General features: G+C 40.6%; 1 long non-coding RNA gene across 1 annotated transcript; it reads left to right on the plus strand.

The window, feature by feature from the left end:
• The first annotated feature begins 11,211 nt into the window (after window positions 1-11,211).
• On the plus strand, window positions 11,212-13,655 carry LOC102368694. The gene is made up of 3 exons (XR_323861.1): window positions 11,212-11,267; window positions 12,770-12,961; window positions 13,605-13,655. It is a non-coding gene; the product is annotated as an uncharacterized LOC102368694 (long non-coding RNA).
• Window positions 13,656-15,098: the final 1,443 nt, after the last annotated feature.

Genomic DNA, 15,098 nt, shown 5'->3' on the forward strand with positions numbered 1-15,098 from the left:
TGTTTTTAAAATACCACCCCTTCAATTTAGGGAATATTAAACCCCTGTGTCATCTACAAATGCCCAGTATTACTTACTCAATGCACAGCTTTGGACAGTCCCACTTAACCTCTCTTTTTTTCAATTTACCCTTCCCTAAGATGGGCCTAGTTAAGTCTAGCAATTTATTACAGGAGTACTTTAAAAATTAATATTATTTACAAGCATGCTTTGACCCTTAAATGGCAAGTGCTACATAAGCAAAATATTTTATCATTATAGAAAAGTTTTGAAAATCTTTTGTAAAATATATTCATAAGTGACTTAGACCTAAAAAGAGAGAGCTTTGTCCAGAGGGAAAGATTTCTTTTGGCTCATTAATATGGCAGCTGCCAATGGACCACAAAGGTAGTAGTTCAGCTCTAAGCAGCTATAATGTGCAGGACACAAATATGAAATGGTGATTCCATCCACCACCAGAGACTCTTAATGAGATGCAGTCATTCTAGTGCCTAGCCACCAGTTGGCAGATAAAACATCTGATAGGAGTATGGCCTGAAAAAACTTGAAAGATCTTCCAAACCTGAGCAAATGTGGAAAGGGTTGGTAACATTCTTACAAAAACAAAAAATGAAAAGCTACTTGATGAAGAAAAAGACAAATTGTTTAATAGCATGACAGGTTTATTGTAAGGTTGCACCCTTATAGCATAATATGGAAATATAGAGTACTGGCTAACTCTGGATAAATTCTATTGGATAGGGCTTCATTTACTTTTAAGAGGTAGGAATGAGCCTTAAAAATAGAGATTTATAGTGCATGCTACTATTTCAATTAAAGCCAATGGAGCTTTGCCTTTGATTTCAGAGGAAGCTCTAATAGGTCCATAGTAAGGAAATTTCCATAACAAACAAAAACAGATGACCTTCAAAGTAGTATGCAGTTCTTTTTTGTATAGTTTTCTATCACTTCAGTGTAATGATATAGCATTTTATATGTAAATAATTTACAGTAATAAACAATAACGTACAAATACAAGAGACAGATGTCAACTTAAGTTATTACATAAGGGGTGTAGACAATAAGATTTATGAGATAGGTAAGCTAGCAACTGATTATTCAGCATGATTTTGTTGGCCCCTATTCCATCCTTCTGAGGTAGCAATAATGAAAAGGGTCTCTACAGTATTATGCTGGTTTACCTTGAAGTCTGCTTTGGAAGAACAATTTTGTGATTTTAGCTGAAATTAATAAGATATAGTAAACAGCATTTTTAGATGTTAAGAACCTGCAGCCTATTTCACTAAAATACACTTCTCTTTTTAGAATCTATTATGGAGAGATGCGTAAATTATCTACTGTACAAAGTGCTCACCAATACAACTCAATCCCTTAGCTTTCCACTTTATTATTTTATACTGTATCTGCTTCTAACAGACCCTCTTGCCACTACAGGTTGTATTGTGATCAGATTTATATAGGTATAAATCCAGAATACTGCTATTAACATTTCTTTATGATTCTACAAAGAGAAGGAATTAATCTTTATCCACTTTGGGACCTTTTGGGGGGGGGGGGGGAAGATCCATACTGAAATGATTTGATTCTGAGGGGGTTAATAACACTTTTTGATTTGTTAGATTGATTTTATTTTAAACTTTTCCAAGAGTTTAACTGAAGCAAGCAACTTTGCTGCAACTTTTTTGTGCACTTCTTTAAGCACTCTGTTCCCTCTAGTGATTCCACATGCTTTCCAGTAGAAAAAAAAAGTGTTAGCAGTTTAAAGTGATGTGAACTCGAGCAATCAGAAATATATATTGGATGATGTGGCTGCCATTATAGAGAGTCACTGAAGGATGAGTGTAATGAATCAATCTGATAAATTGTGATTGGCCTTTAAAAAGACAAGGAAAAGAAGTAAATCCAAATTGGTTAGGGAATGTTCACAGCAGCAGATAATATTAGATTGTAGTCTGCCACTGTAGTCCTTCTGTGCAGCTGATCTCAAAGTCAGAACACCATCAGAAAAAAAAAAGGATCATTGTTAAAACAAAAGAAAAAGACATGCAATTGTATTTAAAAATGTATTTGTAATTTTAAAGTGAGAAAAGTACAGCTGTAAACAGGAGCAACCCTATAGAACATCAGCTAAACATATATTTGGGGCAGCCAAGGACCATCACTTAGTTGTTCATTTATTTCTTGCCGGAGCCTACCTGCCCAGGAGAGATGTAGCAGCTGAGAGATGTCTTCCTTTCTTTTCTTCCTTTCAGGCTGAATAAAAAATCTGAAAAAATGGCTTAGATTGAACTGAAACAGAAGTTATAATAATTTCACAGGGAAGCAGAACAACATAAACACCAAAAAATATTGGGTCAAGCACATTTTGGTTTGATTGAATATATATATTTTTTCACATGGGCCTGGGAATCAGCATTTCCCCTCCAAACTTAACTAATTACTCACCATAGTGACAAATTGCCCACCCTGTTCATAAGCCTGTGCATAAGGCCAGCCATGAACTTGATTGAGCAAACAGACAACTATTGCTTTGAGCTGTATTCCAAATTTTACTGACTCATCTTGTAGGCTGAATATTTAGTTTCCACAACACACTTCTTGCAGAAGTAGAATCCAGATTTCCTTTGTCATCTTTCTGCCCTGTGTGATGGATTAAAAGTATTATCCTCATTCTATAAAAGGCAAAACTACGGCATCAAGAGATAGGAGACTTGGCAAAGTCTAGTGGAGGATTCACTCCCAAAATTGGGATTAGAATTCAGAAGCCTAATATTCTTAACTCCATGCTTATTCCAATAAACTTTTTATGGCTGACATCTAAAGAAAATAGTCTAAATTGATGAGTGAGAAATAGTGATAAGACAAAGAAAAACAAAAAGGAACTTGGCCCACTCACACATTTGCCATGTCAGCTAATTGTTCTGCAAAATGTGAGATTTGTTTGGTAGCTTAACTTAAATTTAAATTAGCTAAATCACTAGGAAATATACCTTATCTAACTACCTTCATTGACAGTGGCATAGAGAAGAATAATTTGTGAAACGATTCATTAGGTTTTTCCAAAAATTATATAAAGATGATTGAAAAATCTATTAACAGGAAAATTCACAATAGAATTAAATGATAGTGGCCATGATTCTTCAGTCCATTTGAAATTAAGTGGAGATGACAGGGCTTCAGGAGTTGCCTGTGGTTCCCTAATTAAAACTAACTGGTGCCAATACAAGGTTTAAAACTCAGGGACCTTCACCGAAGGAAGCTACTGTACCATACTCCCTTCATCTCTTGTTCTATTCCTAACCTTGTCATGCCAGGCATGGTGCAAACTTCTGTCTTCCACAGAGCGAGGTGGACACAAACTGTTTCATTATTTTAGGGATGTTTTCCATTTTGGACAAAATGGATTTAACAGACTGGAGAATACAGCTCAAAATATAAGCACAGGTATATTTAGGGTAATAAGGCTGGAAAAGTGAGGATTTGAAATTAATTTGCTTTTACTATAGGCTTAAATTATTTGTCTACATTTTATAACCAGCTGTTCTTCTGACAACATTGTTCTTTTGCTGAAACAGTTCTTTTCTCACCATCCTCTTTATCTCCCTGAAGAATTTATAGAAAACATTCACATCGCCCATCATTTTCCTACACTAAATAAACCGATTACTTCATGCCTAGATCCTATCAAAGACTTAGGTACTTACAGTTTACCTGCTTCAAGGTCTAACTCTTAGAAGCTGGGTTCAGAAACAGAATTGAGAACCCATAGTGAGGTGATTAAATATTTATATAGTGTCTGTTATTTTTGGAAGGCTCCTGGACCTCTTAACACTTGGATTGTCTGCATGTTAAACCTTTAAGTGACTTAAAGCACTTGTTATGCAGCTCATAGTTAGGCCACTCCAGGGCAGGATTATCTTTAATCTGCAAAACCCAGCTCCTGTGCCATTAACATATGGCCATTCTCCACACATTATGTACAGGTTTATGTCTGGAATCTTGGTCCCCTCCAGATCTTAGACACTTGAATCAAGGTGCAGGAGGACACTTCTACCCACTCTTTATCCAAGGTTTAAAGTTAGGCACTTAAAACTATTTTTTGAAAGAATTAAGTAAGGCTCATTATTTTCTTTTAAGGCAGAGCTCTTCTCTTAAGACAGAGCTCCTGTCTTGCTTAGGTATGGCTGATGACACCACTCATCTTGTATATAATAGCCTAGTAGTTGGAAAAATTGTCCAGACAGTGGTAAACCTGGTTTCCCTATTTAGAATAGCTCCATCTTGATAGGATTTAAACCTATCACCCATTTTCTAGGAGGGTTCTCCTGTCCACTTGGCTACTGGACAATCTGGATAGTTCACTCTTTACTCCTCCTGCTGGAGGAGCTGCGCCACTGTAAAGATACAAAAGTAAGATGCATGATGGGAGAAAGAGAGAATGGGGGCAGTATCAGTACTATGACTGTAGCCTAAAGGTTCTTACAAAGTGTTCTTACAAACAGGACTTTTTTTTTTTTTACCTAGTGACGATTTAATGTATATGTCATTGTCTTGGGAAATGTAAAAGCAGGGTAGGCCAAGGTGGGCTTGGGTTTAGGTCTCCCACTTCCTAAGCATGTACTCTGACTGGTATTGTGTTTAAATCGGCAGTGCCACTGCCTATTTTCTGACCATACTTAAAAAACAAAATTCCTGCAAGCACATTTTGTAAGACACCTGATTCTCTCAATATGTTAGACGTAGTCTAAGCACCCTTGCCAAATTGGGACCTTTGACAGATTTAGGCACTGTTCAATCTGTTTTCCAGATCCAAATGGGGATTAGCAGGAGCCAAGTCCTTGGTTCCAACACTTAGCCAGACTTGGCCTGCAGTGAAAGAAAACCACAGGCACCCAGGGCACTTTGACTTCAAACAGAGAGTCATCAAGAGAGCTTTGCTGTGTTCTGGTTGAGGTAACAGCAAGATGGAAGTTTTTTTTTTATAATCCTAGTTTTGGATCTAGGTGCTCAAATTCCATTTAAATCCTGCTTTAGGTCCTTAAGTCCTATTTGCCTCTGACCCATAGACTCTTGTAATAAAATAGGCTTTCCATTACCCCAGTCATCTTAGTAATCCTTCTCTGCATCTGTTTCACTTTGAATTCATTGTTATCCATTGTAATTCTTCACTTTCCTTTCCCTCTTTTCAACAGAAGATGTTGATATAAAACACCAGTCACTGATAGTCTAATCCCAGCAATATTATTTGGTGAGCTTTGTAAGAATTAATTCTTCTCCCTTAGGTTATATTTATTTGGGAAGGAGGGAATAATTTTAATTTACAAGTTTAGGAGAATATATGTAGTGAAATAAGGAATATTAATAAAGTTAAATTGCCTTGACACTTCATCTTTCACTGAAGGATCTTGATGCATTTTATAAAATATTTTTTGTCTGAGAGAAATCTTCTAGGACAGTTAAGTATAATTACCTCAGTTGTAAAAACAAAACAAAACAAGTAAGAGCTTACATGTGACCTAAGTCTATCTGCTATGGCTATGGAGAATAAATCTACTTTTCAGAATAAACATATGACATTCTTGATATACACCACTGTTCTCAGATAATTAATCATTGGGTGCATCTTTATGTGCATATTAACATTCAGAGATAAACTCCAGCACATCTTGCACTGGAGTTAACTACACCTGGGGTCCTCATTTACACTGCACCTGGGACCACAGCACATTGAGCTGGGTTGGAGCAGCCCTGGATGGCAGGGGGCCCAGGGGTTCAGCCTGCCAGCCCGGGGATGCTCCACCCTGGTTCAATCTGTTATAGAGGGGCTGACTGGGGCATGAGGGTACTCCAGTGCAGGGCTAGCCAGCAGGCAGCCCCTGCATTGAAACACCTTAATGCCCCAGCCAGTCTCATCAGTGTCTACACATGCATTGCTGTGAAGTAAAAAAAACCCAACTCCACAGCAGGATGGTACTTGTATTTATAAGTGCTAACTTTCTGCAAAGTTTATTAGTTTCCTGAGTGCTAACAGAGCCACATGTGTAGATGCCACCGCATTTGCTGCAGAACTAATTAGGCAACTCTCAAGTTAACATCTCATATAGACAATCCCACCAATAACAAGATTCTCTGCTTTTTCTTGGGCTAGTCATAAGTGAAGCTTTCCTGCTTATTTTGTTATTTCTAGTTCACTGAGGTGGAGCTTCTCTATTGTTCAAAAATGTATAAAGAGTTTCAGAGAATGGGTAAATCTTAATAAAACCTGAAGTCTTTTTAAGAAATGACTAACTATGGTATTTATATAAAGCTATAATATCTGGTCATCTCATTACATCAAAACGTTTTCATAGATGAAGAGACAGAGAAAAACTAAAATCTACTCAAAACAGTACTGTTTTTCCCTGACTAATTTATATTCATCAGCTCCAGGTATTTAAACAGTAAAGAAACTAATGAAGCACCAGTGACTGAACACCTATTGGTATGTTCCTTATTATTTTTCTCCTTAAACCTTAATGAGATGTAATTACAGTTTCTCGTATTTTGTCTAGGACATGCATTATTATAACAAAGAGTAGTGACAACTAGCTGTGTCTCACTTCATGAACAGCAAACTTACTGCAAATATGTAAATGAGAAACAACAAAGAAGAGCCTGGAGATATTAACATCTGTGTGAATGAAGCAACCATTTCACAACTCAGTGGACCTTAAACAAAGCAGACATTGAAATCTGTTCGGTACATGGGGCGGATTTTTAAATATGTTCAATTACTGCTTGTCGCCCAGCTGTCACTAGAGCACAGTCTCAGTAACACTAGGGATTCTGCTTTGACATTACTAGCATATAAAAATGGTGTTCTTGATAAATAGTTTTCTAGCAGAGCAAAATGCCTAGGTTTTTGCTCATGTATATGAATTAGAGCTCTACTATTTCTACTATATCTCTGGCAATTTGGGAAGTGGAGACTAAGAGGCATCTGCTCAGAAGAAAATAGGCATTTTGTCACCAGACTGAATGGGCATGCCTAAGTTGGCACTTGCTCAGCACTGCACTACGGCAGCTACATAACATCCCTTTCAGGGTGTAATGCACATGGAGTACACGTGGCTCGCTTCACTGTGACGTCCTGGCACAGTCCTTTAATGGTGTAGATTGTCAAATAAGTACTTCATAACAAGGTGTAAAATTTCTCTTGTGTAATATTTAGGGGAAGATATTACTTTTGAGGAGAATATGAGTTCTCCTCTCTACCAGTAAGGGAAGACATCATCTCTTAGCAGTTGTAAAAGGGAACCCCTCTTAGCTCATATGTAGAGTCATCATGTAAGACAATATGATTCAATGGATCAAGTTTATCCTTCCTTAAAATGGGTATAATGATACTACATTAGTTGAATGTCCTTAAGTTTATTTAAATAGTTATTGTAAAAAGCTATATGTTTTCTACATTTCTATCTTAAGGTTCCTTAAAGCATGCAGTATCTATGTCTCCGATTCAAAACGTGACTACTATTGCAATGCTCGGTACTTCAGTGACTATCTTTTAGGTACCTAGTGAAATCAAGAAGACTTCATTAAATGACTAGCTCCAATATAGGGGGAGATCTGGCACTTAAGGATAGGATCTGCAAAAGCCAGTAAGCTTAGCGGAATCACCAAAGCTAAGCAATAGGCAATACTAAGGATATCTTAAAGCCTGCTCCTCTCTGGGTCTTGAGCTAAACTTCACTGGGTTTGTCTACAAGTTCATTAATTTGCTTTTACTACTGCACATTAAATTTAGTAGCTTTAATGTGAGGTACTAACTAAATTCTTATCAGGCTGTTCTAATGTACAGTAGCAAAAGTGTATGTTTTTTTAGTGCAATGCATGGCAGCTTAATTTTACTGTGCACTAGCGTATTAGCAGTATTTGCTGTGACACACTAATGTGCAGTAAAATAAGCTACTTCACATTAAAATGCACATGTAGAAGTGCCCACTGACTACTGCTGGGTAAGGATGGAGAGACCTGGGCTCTCCACTGTTCTAGGAGTGGGGCAAGGTCAACGGCAGGTGGGTGGGGTCTCCATGGAAACCAGATGGGACCCCATGGGCCAATCCCTCAGTCAAATTCCCTTGCCCATGCTTGTAGGGAAGGGGGGGCATGGAATGGGTCTTGGCCAGACAGGTGTCCCTGCCCACAGCAGCTTGTGGCGGGCCAGTAGGAGTGCTTCTGTGCTGAGCCAGCCACCTCACTGTGCCCAACCACCTTCCAGGCTCTGAGTGCCTCCCTGGGGGAACCTCACATCTGGCCAACCCCGTTCCTGGAACACCCCCTTCCTGGAGCCCCTTGGGAAATACATGCCTAGTAGCCCTCAAGGGTACTTGACTCACTTCAAGAATTTGGGGTGCTTCCCTCAGTCAGAAGCGCAAGTAGTGGTCTCCCTTAGTCAGTCAAACCAAGGGAACCAAGAGAATCAATTTGAAATGCATCACTGGTTGCTGGACAGACTGGCAGTCTCTAGCCTACCAGGGAGCCCAAGCCCCTCACCCAAGTATGTGATGCCAGTCAGGCAGGCAGAGGGAGCAGGTTTCTCCCTCCCTCAGAAATGTATCCAGCTTAGGCTACCTAAAGAGATAGGGTAAGGTGTGTACCTTCTGCAGGGCCCATCCTAACCCAATTGTCACAGAACAGAGTTTTTGTGGAAAAACAGAGTTCTGCCACACAGCTCATCTGAATTCCTAAACTTATGAGAAATAAATCACTCCCATCACAACCCAGAAGTACTGCTCTGAGAGGAGTGAACAGGGGCTTCTTTGTAGTAGTGAACTCTGACTGAGCCTGCAATTTAAGCGGGAAGTCTGTGGGCTGTGGCTTTTCTCACTGCCTAACTGCTATCATTTCCTCTTTGTCCCTTAAACCAATGAATATGCTTATTACAATTTTTTGTCTGTATTTGGTAATGTTCTTGCTCTTTCTAGGCCTAAACCAATCATTTTCACTTTGTGTTATATCACTGCACTTTGTTCCTATGCAGCACCACATCCATGTCAGTGATTTCCCATGTTAAACCCTGCCCTGATGCCTCACCCCAGAAATCCCACACCTCCATCCCTGAGCCAGGTGCATCACAGGGGATCTGTTAGACCCAGTCTCACCCCAGAGGTGGCTCTAGTGGGGACCTGTTATATTCAGCTGCCAGTGCCAACCCCAGAACCAGTAACATCAGGAGTCCAGTTACACCCAGCCCTGATGCCACGTCCCAGAGCCAGCTGCAGAAGGGACCTGTTATACCTTGTCCCCAGTGTCCTACCTCATAGAGATCAGAGATCCCTATTACACCCAGCCACTGTCACATCCCAGAGCCAGCTGCAGCATTGACCTTTTATATCCAGTTCCCAGCATCAACATCACCCCCAGAGCCAGCCACATTGGTGGGGGGGGGGGGGGGGGCTGTTGCACCCCAGCAGATACCCTCCCCATAGGTGGCACCTGCTTCCTGTGTCCCCAAGGCTGGCTGCACCAGAGAACCTGGTACTACTCTGTGTCAGATGCCTTCCAGAGCTGGGAGGGGAACAAGGCTGACTACACCACCGACTGCACCCACTTGCTGGTGCCAGAGGATGAGACCAAGATGGTGGGTGATGGGGGAGGGTGGGGGGAGATTTTAATTGGAGTTCATCAGAGCACATGTATAAAGTGTCCCATGGTTAGGCCACCACTGCTATAAGAAGATTTGAGTTTTAATCATCTATAGCAGGGAATGGAACTGAATCTAACTCTCCTACATGTTAAATAATTACTCTAACTGCTGAACGGTTATATGAAGGGAGGTGGAGAGAGACAACTTATTTAGCTAACCTTCAAGGAAAATTACTGCTACAGCTATGCTTTCTGTGGAGCTTGAGAACACATAGGCTTAGCTCCTATTATACCTCTAAAACGGCTAAGTGGTACTTAAGCATTTATATATAATCCTATTCCACCCTGCTTGAGCTGCTGAAAAAATATTAATACTTTAATGTTTATAACATGCTTTCATCTTTTTGCTTAGTTTTTGCCTTAAGACTAAGTCACATAAAACAGAAACGAGGAAGAAGGCTTGTTCACCTTTTACATTAACCTAACTACCCTTTCAATTATTTTTTTTTTTAAGAATTTGAGCAGGGTGGAATAGGATTGCACTAAGTGGCACTTAGGTGATGTAGCGGTGAAAAAGGATTTGACCCTACTAGATTGAACCCCTCAGGGTGATACATAGTGGGATGTTAAGAAAGTGATAGGATTAAACTTGATATTGGTTCTGAGTTGCTTAATTATATCAGAATCAAAGGGATGCTGAGCATGCCATGAAGAAGTAGTTTGGGTCCCTGGCTATTGTAAGATTAATAACTGCTGCCCCTATGGAGTTTAGGCAGTTCCACTGTGAAGCAGCATCAGAACAGTGGTTTTGAGAATCTAAGTTTTGTACTTCAATGTCTAAACCCCTTAACCTTATGCTAGGTACCTGACAGGATGTTGATACTGTGCAAGCAAATGTCATGATGAAAAATGCTACTCTAGATCTACTGGTGCTAGTTCTCAAACCAGCATTATTATAGTCATGTTAGGATGACCTTGCTCAAGGGTCACTGTGTTCAAGTTAAGCACTTCGTTTTTCTAAACTTTAAATCAGAAGAGTTCAGTGCCCTGGCTTTGGAGAGGATGCCTGAACAAATCAACAGGAAACAATGCTAAGGGTTACATCTGAAATCCAGTTTTATACTTTACTTAGGCATGTGCCTGTACCTTGGAACTAGATGCCTTCATGAAACTGGAATTCAGAGAATGTAATTTAGATTTAGGTGCCTAAGATGTTCTTATGGGCATCCAACTTGCTCACTGTTTTCTTTTATAAAGGTTTTAGTTTCCATATTTTATATAATTCCCTAGTAGTTGGAGCACTCACCCAGAAAGTAAGAGCCTCACGTGCCTCCTATTTGGAAGTAGCAGCCTCATCTGCAGCAATATCTCCCAGATGAAGAAACCTTTCAGCTAATCCACATTTGGCAGAGCACCTTCAGTGCTTGCCACCTTAAGGTTTAGATCAGGCAGCAGGGCAGCCAGCAGGTGTGGCCCAGGCTGATGAGGCAGTCAGATGACTGCAGGAGGGCATTGTGATTGAAGGAGGGGGCAGAACAGCATCCATTTTAACACAATCCCTCAGAGCTGAGCCAGCAGTCTGTTATTGGCAGCTAGAAGAATACCGTCCAGATGAGTGGTTGCTCAGATAATCCTTCAAGGTAAAGGCAGGAGCTATGGGAATGGCAAGAGGTTCCTGGACCTTGGTATAACTGAAAACTACACCCTGCTAGGGAAGGGTGGCTTGGTGGGGCTGCCTGTGGTGGGGGAGTTCCCCAGAAATGTCAGGCCAGTTGCCTCCTCAGTGAAAGGGGGGCAGGGGTGCCTTATAACCCCAGCCTCCACACCGTGGTGTGTTACCCAGTGATGGGGATGAGCACAGGGGCCAGGCACGTCTTTGGACACCTGAGTCCCATACTGTGTAAGACCCCATGGCCCCAGCAAGGGGGCAGAAGTACATGTTGAGGCCTGCATAGAGTGGGGTGTGCAGCAACCTGAAGTGCTGTGTGTGAGGGGTGTAGATGAGGGTCTGGCCAAGTGGACCTGAGGGTGTGCTGAGTAGGGTTGTAGGAGTGACTTGTAGTTCAGCACATGAGCCAGCCCCCACAAGAGTGTTGGTCTAAGAAGGAGGCCCAAGTGAGAGGGCATGGTTAGAACACCCTAGTGAGAGGGTGTAAGTTGAAGCACCTGGGAGGGGGCAGGAAGGCCAAGGTAAGTCCATGGAAGCCTGAGGCCACATTTGTGCTGGAGGCCAATACCCTAGGGAGTCCTCAAGTATAGTGAGACTGAGTTTGGTTTAGAGGGAAACCCCAGTAAACCCTCAGATTGTAGGGCTGAATTTGGGTCATAAGGCTAAGAACTGCCCAGGGTGAGGGCACTGTGACTATGGCACCAGTGGGGACTGAGAGTCTCAGTGTGAGGCACTGGAGGAATATAGGTGCTATCTGCAAGGCATGGGACATAGTATAAGGGATGTTGGAACCATGTGTGGTGCCCTAGGCATCAGGGCACTAAGATGGGCAGCCTCCTGCTTATTACACTGAATTTATTAAACATCAAGTCATGGCAGAAGAGACTGGGTGGACTGCCCCTTGGACAGGTGGTCAGGTAAGCGTTGAGTCACACCAAGTCTATAGCCTGGTAGTGAGGGGGGATCAAGAGGAATGGATTTAAATTCCCTCAGATTCAGAAGGGTTTAGAATCCATACTGTCCAAGTCATTGACAAGTCATTTAACCCATTGATCATTACATAAAAGGAAGACGGCAATCCTCCATTCTCCAGCAACAGTGCTTCTGAATGAAGGTAGCTGCAGATCTAAATACTGTCAGTTCCATGTTCTTAGGAAGGGGGGGAAAGGCCAGAACAACCCTCCCACTTCTAGAGTAGAATCAGTCTCACTAAGCCATCAGTCCTCTGGCTTATTGTCTTCTGGTAGGCTCCACATATCTTCCCCTATTGACTGCCAAGAAGGACAGCCTCAAGAAAGGGACACTTTGAGACATCATTACTGTTGTTCATAATTTAATATGCATATTTAAATCAAATACAACTTGGGCTTTGTACAAAAGTTCAGCATTTCAGAACTAAACTATTGAGTTCATTTGTTTGTTTTTTTTTTCAAGGTTTCTTTCTTTCTTCTTTTTTTTTTTTTTTTAAACCAGAGATGGCCACTGCCAAGCTTCTTTTGTACAGGGGGAGACTCTGCTAATAGAAAGCCAGAAGAGATGGTGCATTTCCTCTTCTGTTGGAATTTCCCTACCCCCGTGTATAAGGGCTATGGACTTCAGAGAGGGAGTGTAGAAGCAAAGAAAGATTATGGGAGAATACGTCTCAATGAGCATAATATTCTTGAGGTACCTACTTGGTTGTATAGGTTGAAGCTTCCTTCCTTCTCCAACATTCAATTGCATTGGACTCTGAGTGAGAATCAGGAGCTTAACAAGAGACAGCTAGGGATTGGGACAACTTCTGGCATAACTTAGAGAAGCCTGAAAGCTATTGTAATAATAGGCTATATCAGGGGTGTGTAAAATGTGGCCCGGGGGCCAGATGCGGCCCGCCAGGCCATTCTATCCAGCCTGGGGGGCCCCTAAAAAATTTAGAAAATTAATATTTATCTGCCCCTGGCTGCCTGTCATGTGGCCCTCAATGGCTTGCCAAAACTCAGTAAGCGGCCCTCCTCCCAAAAGAATTGCCCACCCCTGGGCTATATGTTAGGAGACCAATGCTGCTTTCCTGACAACTGAAGATCACTGTCTTGGGGCACTGAAGCTTCTGGGCACTGGGGTGTGTCTGAATTGACACTTGGGGCTTGTGGAAAACCAATAAATTGATACAATTACTAAATTTATTTAAAATAGGAAATTTGCAGTAGTGCAGATGGATCAAGGTGTCTGCAGGATGTCAGGGCTGCCTTTCACACTTAAAAAAAAAAATTACATTTTACCTTTCATATTTTTATTCATTCTCAGCTGCATCTTTTCTTTCTTGTTTCAGCCAAAGAACACAAGATAATAAAGAGAGAAACCCTCTTGCCCCACCCCAACCATTTATTCTCAGTTTATTTGTAATTGAGGGTTAAGTTTCTCACTATGGGCCCTGCTCTAAAGGCAACTGGAGTTCACTGATACATTCCCACTGATTATTACTGACAGCCTGCTCTACTCATGTGTGTAAGAAATGCAGATGTAAGTTTATAAAAAAGCCTTTTATTTCCCCTGTTTTTAAGTGATGGGCTAGGTGAAATAGAATAACCCATGAGAAGTGGACAATTTTCTTCCATCTGACTGCAAAGGATATTTTGATCTGGTATATCTGTTTCCTGAACATATCATCATCAACCCAAGTATATCAATGCTGCAATTTTCAAAGGTAATTGAAAACACAGCTCCCATTAGACTTTTATCCCTTACTTATTATTGTGGCATGTTCTAGTGCTGCAGAAGCAGAGGGCATGGCAATGTTATCATAAGAAAAACTATTTTCAAGGTTTTAAACTACTCAGCCATGGAGTGGGGAGGAGGAAGAAAACCATTCCTTCTTCTTTAAAAATTACACCTACACTTCTATCTTTTTTGTGGAGCAGTTATGGACTATTGAATTAACTCACATTTCAAATGATCTATACAGCAGTACATGCTTCGCACTCTAAAACGTTCATTTTTTTAAATTGCCAAAAATATATTTTCACAAGATAAATATAATTTTCCCAGGACCATTGCAGTCTGTTTTAAAATGCACTTCAGTTAACTATGAAATCCATACTTACTTCTGAGAGACAGAAATTTCAGAAAATTTAGGAATTTTGCATACTTAATTTGTAAACCAGACAGATTATTCATTAAGCATAGAATTCACTGGGGGTCTGGCTTCTTTTATTAAACACAATATTTACAGACAAGCAGTTTGTTTTGCAAACCCAATTTTATTTTTAAAGAACTTTCCAAATGATTATGGACAAATAATTTGCACTTCATTTCACTTTCATTAATCACTATTAGGTGTAGAGGTTTTGTTTATATAAGTATATGACATGAATAGGTAGAGATACCCAAACTAAGTTTATAAGCTAGCTCAGGTTCCCTTAACTTAAACCACAGTAGCATTGAACTCAGCATGGGTGAGTAACAGGAAACCCAGGAAACAGGGTAAATACTAGCTGAAACCTGCAAAAGATCTGTGATTTTTTTTTTTTTTTAATTTTTTTATTACAAACGTTTTGGGTTGTGTTTTTTTTGTTTTTTTTGTTTTTTTTTAAATACAGAATTTTTAGTTATCCTTTGACTGCATACTTTAACTGAATCAAAAAAACTTCTCACCTTTGGAAAGGCTATTTAAAGCTGTCCATGTGTAAAGCTGTCCAGGTTTAGGAATATCTTCTATTATAGTATTATAATAGCATTGTGCCCCTCACTCCTCCCACTCCACCCCAGGAGCTTGTGTGCTCCAGAAACAGTGGCACCAGCTGCCCTGTGCCACGTTGTGCATGCG

Source organism: Alligator sinensis, unplaced genomic scaffold, assembly GCF_000455745.1.
Source record: "Alligator sinensis unplaced genomic scaffold, ASM45574v1 scaffold33_1, whole genome shotgun sequence".
NCBI classification, from domain to species: domain Eukaryota; kingdom Metazoa; phylum Chordata; order Crocodylia; family Alligatoridae; genus Alligator; species Alligator sinensis.